At 47.2% G+C, this 8,292-nt stretch overlaps 1 long non-coding RNA gene across 2 annotated transcripts; it reads right to left on the bottom strand.

The window, feature by feature from the left end:
* Window positions 1-1,354: 1,354 nt before the first annotated feature.
* On the bottom strand, window positions 1,355-8,061 carry LOC311593910. 2 transcript variants are annotated; one of them, XR_014777865.1, is made up of 3 exons: window positions 7,972-8,061; window positions 7,638-7,752; window positions 1,355-2,029 (listed from the first exon to the last, which is right to left on the bottom strand). It is a non-coding gene; the product is annotated as an uncharacterized lncRNA (long non-coding RNA). The 2 variants fall into 2 exon arrangements; XR_014777866.1 differs by having other exon boundaries at window positions 7,891-8,051.
* Window positions 8,062-8,292: the final 231 nt, after the last annotated feature.

Genomic DNA, 8,292 nt, shown 5'->3' with positions numbered 1-8,292 from the left:
GCATCCTGGCCCCTCGCTTTCTGTAATCTTCTTACTTCCAGAACCTTCGAACTATGCCTGATAGTGCTTGGCTCAAAGAGCAGCAATTTGCCCAGGCTTCTCCTATTGTTCTGAGGCCTTCTGGGATGGCTAGTGATGTCAACTTGACAGGGTCTAGAACCATGTAGGGGACAAGCCCCTAGGCCTGTCTGTCATCTAGGCCGCACCATCCCTTGGTTTGGAGCTCTACACTGACTGCATAAAAGGAGAAAGCGAGCTCAGCCCCAGCATCCTTCTCTCTCTGCTTCCTGACTGTGGATATACGTGACCAGCTAGCTGCCTTGGGCACCTGCAGCCATGCCTTCCCCACCACTACAGACTGTTACCGCAAACTGAGCCAAAGCAAAGCCTTTTTCTCTTCCATTGGCTGTTGTCAGTCATTTTGTCACAGAGGTGACAAAAGAAATTTATTTGACGTCACACCTGGCACTGCAGGTCTAGTCTGGGCCCATCGACGTGAAGCTCCTGTTTCTCATAGGTATGACGTGATTCAGATACTTGTGCGTGTTCCTGATGGGAGGTGCTGGCCAGTGGACTCCGGGGACATGGATTTCTCTGCCTCTCCAATGCTAAGAATATAGATATGCGCCACCATCCATCATGCCTGGCTTTTAAGTAGATGCCAGGAATCTGAACTCGGGTTCTCCTGCTTACATGGCAAGCTCCTTGTGGACTGAGCCGTCTCCCCAGCTCTAGCCTTTCTTCTCTACTGAGCACCAAGACAATAGTGATGATGATTATAGCTGTATTATTTCCTGCTTCCTATAAGCTTGCTTTTTTTTTTTTAAGGTTCGCAGTACATTTACTCCTGCAAGCAACCTCACCGCTGACACATATCTAAGGGAACCAGGGCTCAGATAGATTAAGTGGCTTGCCTGGGGTCACACAACTGGTAGAAGTGGAGCTGGGAGCCAAGTCCAGTGCTGTAAAGCACGCAGCTCAGGCTCCCACCCCCACCAACATCTGCTCTCCCCTCCAAAGCCTGCCAAGGCCGCTCGCAGGCATGGCATCGGCACAGTTGCGAAAGGCCAAGAAAGGATTTCCTGGACGACTCTTTTCCCTTGGCAGTGGTATTTTAAGCAGTCTTCACAGCCTACCCCAAAGTAGGCTCAAGGGTGGGTTTTTCAGACACCAGGATTATATAATGTCAAGCACTCATAGTCGTACCTACGGCCAAACGCCCACAGTGGACGTGCCCAGTTCATCCTTTTCCGCACCTCACCATGGCTAGATGCCCACTCTGGACATGCCCAGTTAATCTTTCCTCTACTTCACCACGGCTCGATTGAATAAGACACATTTTATATTGTTGCGTACGATGGTTAATCTTGCCTGTGAGCTTAATTGATTCTGAACTCAGCTAAGAGACACACGTCTGGGTGGGTTTATGGGGGCATTTCCAGGAAGAACTCACTGAGGGGAGAAGACCCTCTGAAAGAGCAAGTGGCACTTTTGGGCAGAAGCCCAGATAGAGAGAGGCTCAAGGGAAGAACAGTGTTATCTGCCTGCCCAAACTTCTTGCTGGCAGGCGTGTCCATACTGCCGTCCTCATTGCTGCCGCAGCTGCCTGCACCCTACCCTGACATTAGACCCCAGCCTCTTCTGACTCCAGTGCATCTCTGGGCAGCCTCCAGGCCTCCAGCATCACATCAGGACCGCTGAGGTTTGGAGCTTGGTGGACTGACAGCTACTAGGCTCTCAGCTTTTCCAGTCTGCAGATGGCCACTGTTGGACTGTCCATCCCTTTATAATACGTATTTGTCCTGCCAGTGCTGTTCCTCCTGAGAACTCTGACCCACACAATGTGTCGATCAACTTTCTTCACCGTGACAAAAACATTGAGAAAATCAACTTATAAGGAAGAATGTTTTTATTTTGGCTTGCTCTTTCGGAGGCATCAGTCCATGGTGACTTGATCCTGTTGTTTTGGGCCCATGGCAAGGCAGTTGGTCATGGTGGAAGCACTTGGCAAAGCAAGCTGAACATCATGCTGTGGGGAAGACAAAAGAGAGACACTCCCCCAATGCCCCTTCAAGACTGCACTCAGTGGCCCAACTCCTTCTACAAGGTCCCTCCTCTTAGATGCCTCACCACCTCCCAGTCACGCTACAGGCTGCAACTGAAGCCCAACCCATGAGCCAAACTAGAGCAATTGACCTTTTCAAAGGTTGCCTTGGGGGACAAGACCAGAAATAAAAAGGTGAGAAGCTGGAGAGATGGTTCAGCAGTTAACAGCACTGACTTCTTATTCAGATTCAGTTCTTGGCACCTTCACCATGGCTCACAACCATCTGTAACTCCAGCTGCAGGGATCTGATGCCCCCTTCTGCCACCCTCAGGCACTGCATGCATGTGGCACACAGATATACATGCAGGCAAAACACCTATACATATAAAATAATTTTTAAAATTTTAAAGAGTTGATTAAGATCTTTACGTTTATATGATATTGACTGTCTTCCGATTTGTCTCCAGATTCAATACAATCCAACTGAAAGCTCTATCAGGACTCTTTAAACATAGAAAATGCACAGGAGTTAGAAGAGTACAAATTGGCTTGGGATGGGGGTTGGGGGAGACAGCTTAGTGAGCACAGCACTGTCCTGCAAGCACAAGAACTTGAATTTGATCCCCAAAACCCAGCTTACATACAGAAGGCTGAACACGGCACTGCACATTTACAATCCCTGTGAGGTGGAGACAGGAGGGTTGTTGGTGCTCACTGCCAACCAGCCTCACTACTCAGTGAGTTTCAGGCCAGTGGGAGGCCCTATCTCAAAAAGGTTGACTGCATCCTAAGGAATGTCCATTGGACTCCACAAGCACACTCCCCCAAAACTATATGCACATGCATGCATATTTACACATGTACAACATGCTCACACACACACCAGGTAGGGATGGGGAGATGACGCTTCCCGTTTGCTCATTTTTACTCATTGTAGGACACTGGTTCGTGGAATAGTGCTACCCATATTCAGGACAGTTTTTCTCCTCTCTGGTAATCTTCTCTGGATGTGCCATCCTCACAAACACACCCAAAGGTATAATTCACTAAAGTCCTAGGGGAATCCAATCAAGCTGTCAATCAAAGTTAGCCATCATGAGTTCTCCCCACTCCTGACGCCAATTTTCTCTATCAGTTTCTCATTGCTGTGATGGGACAGGAAGCAACTTAAAATAGAAGTCTGGTTCGGCTTACACTTTGAGATAAGGCGGTCCATTGTGATGGGGGTGGCATGGCAGTACTTGATTTTGTGGTAGTGGGAACATTCAGGTGGAACTCTTCACCTCTCCGTGTCTTATCAGAACATGGAACAGAGGCCAGGCAGACATCAAGGTGAGACTATAAATCTCAAGGCCTCACCTCATCTTCCATGACCCCACAAGATAGCCACAGCAGCTGAGGCCAAGTGTTAAAACACATGATCTTACAGGGATAGATATTTCATGTTCAAACATGGCATACCGTATCCCAAACAAAGTCTAATGGTCACAGACAAACGGTAGAAAGTCTAGGGTTCACAATAATATGACCGACATTTCAAAAGAGGAAGAAGAGAGCTTTTCAGATACAGTTGCTGTCTTCTAGACATGACATGACTGTTATGGTCATGAACTCATTGCAGCTGGAGTGACATACACAAGACCTGTACAAGTCAAGCCAACCCAGTCAGCCAACATTCCACCAGGTCCAGCATAACGGACTCAGTGAGTTACAGGGGGCATAATGGGGAGGAAGGACATATCAGGGTGTCTAAGGGACCGGAAGAGGGGAGCTGGAGTAGATATCATCAAGATACATTGTCCACATGTATAGAATTGTCAAAGAATAAATGAAAGATGCTCTCTCTGTCCCTGTCTGTCTGTCTGTCTGTCCGTCCGTCCATCCGTCTCTCTCTCTCTCTCTCTCTCTCTCTCTCTCTCTCTCTCTCTCTCTCTCACTGTTTTCTGAGATAACATTTCTCTGTGTAGCCTTGGATGTCCTGGAATCACTTTGTAGACCAAGCTGGCCTCAAACTCACAGAGATCCACCTGCCTCTGTTTCCCCCGAGTGCCAGGATTACAAGCATGTGCCACCACGCCTGGCTAAGATATTCTGTTTTTAGAAGTTCTCACAAAGAAATGATAAATGTTTAAGAGCATGGCTCTGCTAACTACTATAATACCTTGTTATGAACTATACAATGTATTCAACTTCAAAATATCATCTTTCACCCCCGGACATGTGAACAATTTACTGTGTTGATGGGTATACAATTTTTAAAAGCAGACCACAGAAGTAAATATGAAACTAAGCTCAAAAGCTATCTAGAAGAAAGCAAAAAATTCTCAGCTGCAGCACAAAAGTGTGTCATGTGAAGGGTAAGAAGTTGATAAACTAGATTTCACCAAAAGGAAAATGAAAATTCCTGGGCTTGGGAAATGCCTAAGTGGCTAGTGTTTTGCAGGCAAGAATAAGACTCTGAGTTTGCATCTCCAGAATGCACATAAATGCAGCCTGTAGTAATTAGTACATGTGCAACCCCAATACTCCTGCAGTGAAACAGGAGGCAGAGTTAGGGTAATGCCCAGAAACTCACAGGCCAGCTAGCCTGGTGCCTGAAGCTGTGAACAGCAAGAGGTCCGGCTTCAAAACCAGGCAGAAAGTGAAGGCTGACCCCCAAGGCTGTCCCTTGACCTCCACACGTCCCATGGCACACAGGCATACACACAGAGAACTCACACATAACATACACAGACAGACAGACAGACAGACAGACAGACAGAGATCACATCCTGGGGTACTAGGGGAGAAAAGAGAAAGAAAATGCAAGTTCTTAGTGAACATGGTGGCACATCCCTGTAACCTTAACATTTGGGAGGCAGAGGCAGGAGGATTTCAACTTTAAAGGCTAACCTGGGCTATCTGTAATGAATGCCAGTCCCAGAAAAGAAGTAAATAAGTAAATAAAGATAGCTGAAAGTAAATAAATTATTTTAAAACTAAATTGAAAAGAAACCCCTTTGCTCCTGAGAAAACAACAAAGGGTTGAAGTCCTGAGTGAGGCTAGAAGCAGCAGCTGTGGAGAGCTGCGAAGATGACGGGTAGCTGGTCCCAGGCGGAGCTCGGCCTCAGCTCAGTCACTTCTGTTAATGTCACTCACTAGCAGGCCACAGCCTCTGCCCCAGAGGGGAAGAAACTGCATGTGGGACTATGGCTCTGAGCAAGAAAGCAAATATGCAAGCACACCTCCCAACGACTGCGAATCCCCTTCCCTCTACTTCCCCACCCTCTAAGAGGATCCAAACCAGCTCAAGAGAAGAGAGCACACATGGGCGTTGAAGAAGTTTCTACCAGGTAAATGTCCCAGATACTAAAGTGAGGCAGAGTGACCGACAGGGCTGGAACAATGACATCAGTGATAAGAGCATCTGCTTGTTGCTCTTGCAGAGAACCCAGGCTTGGTTCCCAGGACCCACATAGTGACGCACAACCATCCATAAGGCCGGTTCTGAACTCCGAGAGCACCAAACATGCATGTAATGCGCATGCACACATGCAGTCAAAATATTCATACATGTAAAATACAAATACATAAATCTAAAAGGTGAGTGCTTCTATGCTGACAAGAGCTTAGTGGGTACAGGAGCATGCCATCAAACCTGAGGACCTGAGTTCGATCCCTGGGATCCACATGGTGGGAGAAGAGAACTGATTCCCCTAAGCTGTCCACTCATATGCACACGTCCTAATGCTATACATACAACAAATACATACACACACATACATACATAATACACATGCACATACATACATATATACATACACATATTCACACACTCACACATACATACGTACATACATACATACATACACACATACATACATACATACATACATACATACATGTATTTTTAAAGGGAAAGTGCACTCCCTACCAATGCCGGCCTTTGGACTGTCTCAGGGATTTGAGGGGATATCCTTAAGCTGACAGCCCAGCATTGGCAAGTATAAGGGTCACACACACACAGGGCCTGCCATTCCTCTGGGCTCATTGATGGTTTTAGAAGTCAAAAAAATAGAGAAAGGAGAAGAACAATAAAGAGGAGCAAGAGAAGGGAAGGGAAGAAGAGGCAGAGGTGGAGAAAGGGAACGCCTCAGAAGAAAGGACATAGCACCAAGACCTAATCAAGGCTGGGAAAGGGACACAGGAAGCCATCAGGGAGGACAGCAATGAACACAGAACCTCAGAACTGGGCAGCAAGTTAGGTAATAAATACCAATCAACTCAGTGTGAGGATGAGTGCAGATCAACCCTGGTGGTAAAGATTTTAAATTTGTATTTAAAATAAAGGTGGGGAAGAGGACTGCTATCGATTAGCAATGTCTGCCATGGATGAGCACTGAGGAGTGAGGTATGCATGCTATACGTTCCACTCGCACCAGAAACATAGATCCTGTGAGGCCTGTTCAGTTTCCTGTCCCTAGATGATGACATCTGTTTGCTTGGTTCAAGAATTGCTATTAAAATGACATTTCCATTAATAGAGTCAGTCTAGTTATCTTTACATCAGGAACAAGGAAAACTTCCGGCCTTACAGACTACCTCATCTGTCACACTTAAATGTCAGTGCTCGGAACACTTAGCCCTCCGAGTGTGTTGGAGTGGTTCGGCCCAGAGCAGAGGACTTAGGAATGGTAGAGGGGTAGGTGCCAGGGATGGTCAATCTAACAGGTTGAAGGGTCAGAAGTGTGGGTCAGCTGGTTTAGCAAGGAAGGAAGTAATAACCCCAGACGGCTTGGAATTAGTGCACTGTTTAGGGCAGGGAGCCCTCCGGATGGTTCGGTTTCATTCACCCAACTAGCCAGGCTCTAAGCAAAGTTGGGAGTGCCCCATGCAGCCCAGTCCTGAAGGAGTGGGAGCTTCTCACCTGCTCATCACATCTGCTCCCACATCTCTTTGTGTAGTGCCTATAAAAATGCATCGAGCCACAGAGATGACTCAGATGGCAAAGCGGTTGTGTGAGGATCTGAATTCAATTCCCCGGGACCCATGTACAAAAGCCATGTATAGGGCTGAGAGGCGGCTCAGTAGCAAAGCACTTGCCTTGCATGGGTAAGGTGCTAAGTTCAATTCCAATCATGTAACACACACACACACACACACACACACACACACACACACACACACACACACACACACCCCAAATCAAACAAAAACAAAAACCAGGAATGGTGCCCATGCCTATACTCCCAGCACTAGGAGACAGTTTCCTAGGGCTTACTGAACAGCCAGTCAAGCAAAATTGACAAGTTGCAAGTCCGTGAAAGACACTGTCTCAAAAAACAAACAACAACAAAACCTACAGGGTGGATGGCAACTGAAGGAAACTATAAAAACAGCCCAACATAAACCTGTAAATTTAGTTCAAATATCAATATCATGAGACTTGTGTGTGCATGCGTATGTGTGTGTGTGTGTGTGTGTGTGTGAGAGAGAGAGGGGGGGGGAAGGAGAGAGAGAGAGTAGGAGGGAGGGAGGGAGGGAGGGAGGGGGAGAGGATGGTGCCCACACAGGGTGCCTACTGCTAAGCAAACCCTTTCCTTTGAATACCTCAGTGATGTGATCAGGGAGGAGGCTGTGTTCTCCAGTGCAGGCCCTGCAGGCTCAGTATTCAAACTGTGATGACAAGATGGCAGTGACATCTTTTCTTCAGGACTCCACACCTCTGGGGACAGTAGAGATTAGGGTGTTGAGGGTGCAATCAGTCAATCCTCTTTGGATCTTCAGTGTTGTAAGGACCCCTACATTACAGTACTGCTGGACCCAAATATGCCTACCAAGAGGCCAGTAGCTTTGATGTTACCTGGACTTTCTCCCACCTGGACATGAGGCCACTATGACTCCACAGTGATCCCTGGAGGGGCCTGGTCTCTGCACTATATACCTGGCTGGGCACTGCTATTGGCATATAAAGTCATGGCACGTTCGCTTTGTTTGCCAATCTGTTGACTGTGCCCTCCTTGGCCTTCAAGTCCTATTCATTGGACAGTAAACACGTTTCCTAGCAACCAAATGTCAATATCAACAAAAGGCTCAGATGAAGTTGTTAATCTGGGTGAGACTGACAGCGGGGCCAAGACACTCTGTGCGCTGTTCTTCCCTGCATTGTCTGACACTTAGCCCTGGTCCACAAGGGAATTGATGCTCAAAAGACCCCACATCTCCCTCCACTATGAAAACTAAATGAAGTGTGCGCGGCAGGCAG

The sequence above is a fragment of the Acomys minous genome, assembly GCF_964271855.1.
Source record: "Acomys minous genome assembly, chromosome: 1".
Taxonomy (NCBI): Eukaryota; Metazoa; Chordata; class Mammalia; order Rodentia; family Muridae; genus Acomys; species Acomys minous.
The sequence above is the reverse complement of the archived record's forward strand: the minus strand, read 5'-3'. Positions and strand labels throughout refer to the sequence as shown.